We start from the raw sequence: 2,485 nt of genomic DNA, 5'->3' as shown, positions 1-2,485 counted from the left end.
GCAATTTGTCGATAAAAGGGTATGTATCTCGGACGTTGTCCTTGCAACTTGCAGATCATACGTTTCTTTGGACAAGGTCAGCGGCACAGTTGTCTGTAAAAGAATAGACTTCATTCTGCTTAAAGTATCAATTCAAATAGAAGAGATATTCACATAAGGCTATATTGCCGCCTCCATGTCTGGATTGCTGTTTGGATACAATACTTGCATACAGCAAACGACCCTGAAAGTAAAGGTTACGAGATAGCATTCTCCTGGCACCATTCCACAACAGCTGTGGTTGTTTATTAAAACGTAGCTACAGTTAGAAAGTTGTCGGAAGAATGGTTCTATCTGTGTTGCAGAAGTGCCTTGCAGGTGACATGAAAGGTTATTTGAAGACCCTTCGCAAGCTCCATGCAAGTTAATATCTTGACACAGAAGTGTACCGCTTAGTGATTTTTCACAATTATTACCACTAAGGAATACCTTCTTTTTCCCTTCACTATAACATTTGTGTGTGTAAGGTAAATCCCAGGTTGATTTGATGTATCCTTTACCCAACCTTTCATACAGGCCTGCTGGTATATATTTTTGGCAATATTTAAACTGGAAAGTTGTTATCGGAATTGTAATTGTTCCGTGTATTATCCATTCAATGACAGGTCTCTCTGACATTGTCAATTGTAATCTCTCAAGTTTTTCAATGCTCAGAATCGTATAGTCTGCTCCTTTTTGTGCCAAACTGATTTGTTTATCAGTAAGGTTAAAGATAGAAAATAATGACGTTATGTTGATTCGACGCCATGGCACGTAGCCTGAACGTAGGTTTTGCAACGTCCAGCCTAGCTGTACAATAGAACACAATTGGGACTGACCATGTTGTACCATTAGCAAGTCTTGCTCTATTATATCAAAGGCAGATGATACAATACTGTCCAGTGAATATATTCTGGAAGAAAGAGTCGTTAACCCATTGTCTACTACAGAAAGTGATTTTTCCAAATTTATACGATCAATTTCTCGTATTTTTTCTGCTGTTTCAATTTGCATTACTTTCCAAGCTTCGTTGTATGCAGCGTATATACCGGCCGCTATAAAACATTTTTGACACTGTTTGCGAGGTCCCAGTATGAAATCTCGCAAGTCAGCACCTTTTTTAAGTAAAGTCAAGTGTTGCTTAATTTCAGCTAGTGTGGATTTCTGTAGCCACTCAAGGCATAATTTCCCTACACTATATGTTGTAACTATCCCTGGATGTTGTCTCTGGGAATATCTTGGGTCTGGCCTGGTCAGTTTGAACCCCTGTCTTTTGTTCAGGAATCTATCTTGACAGTTATTTGTGTCTGTGGGCCAGACCAACCATTTTTTCCAATCAGGATTTGTTCTGTTTTGGTGAAAAATATGGGATACGTCTATTTCGACATCCGTAGTACTATTACTATCAGGTATGGGCTTCGTAATAGACGGTTTATTTAAGTCTTTTATCTTAGCTAAACTAAGACAAGTAGTTTGTTGAATGGTATCATTCAGGAATATTATTTGTTCTGGGATCATGCAGGCTCTAAATAATGATTCTAGACCTTGTACCTGCCAGTCTTTTGTTCCCCAGATGGTTTTTGTTTCAATGTTATTTTTCCAAAATTCAAAACCAAATGTAGACATTTTGTCATAAAATGTTTCAGAATAAATCAGTTTAGTATTTGTCAACATTGTTTTCATTCCTGTCTTATTTAACATTTTAAAATAAAACGTTTCTGGATCACTGTTGTTAAATCCTGAGAAATATGGAAATTTCTCATAAAATGTCTTCGAACTTCCTTTTGGTGGAGTTGGACAATGTTCCCATTGATTATAAGTAAAAACATTTCTAGGTTGTGCAGATTTATGCAAATAGTGATGACCATAGTGATTATAACAGTATAATTCTTCATAATTTGATGAACCCTGTAAATAATCATGTTCTGTAAATTTAGCTGAAAATACTAAATCGGACATCATATTGTTAATATTTTCAAAGTCCCAATCATCAGAAAAAGAACTTGGTATCACAAAATCACTTAAGGAACCCTTAAACTGGTGAGGATAATTCAAGAGCTCAATCGGGCCATAAATGTAATATTCAGTTTGTCCCATGCTATACCCCCAGGTATTGGATTGGCTGTGATGTTCACTGATGATAGTTTTCTTTTCTCAATGTGAGAGGATCTGTGAGACTTTAGGACCAAGTTGATGTTCTGACTTGCTGTGTCCATTGTACTATATTTTCCATCAATGAATTTACCCAAGTATAAAACCATGATGATCCAAAGCAGGAGAAAAAGTACACCTAACACAGTCCAAAATTAAATCCATGGTGAAATCAGATATGTTTCTTTTAGTTGGTGAAAAATCTTGGTTATTTTTTCATTGAAAGTTTTTGTTGCTGGCTTGTCTCCATGTTCACTTGGGTCATCGGAAAAGTCATCAAAGTTGATAAACTAGCCAGATGCAGTTCTGTCAATTG

This window comes from Lissotriton vulgaris, chromosome 10 (assembly GCF_964263255.1).
Source record: "Lissotriton vulgaris chromosome 10, aLisVul1.2, whole genome shotgun sequence".
Classification (NCBI taxonomy): Eukaryota; Metazoa; Chordata; class Amphibia; order Caudata; family Salamandridae; genus Lissotriton; species Lissotriton vulgaris.
Note: the sequence above shows the minus strand (reverse complement) of the source record.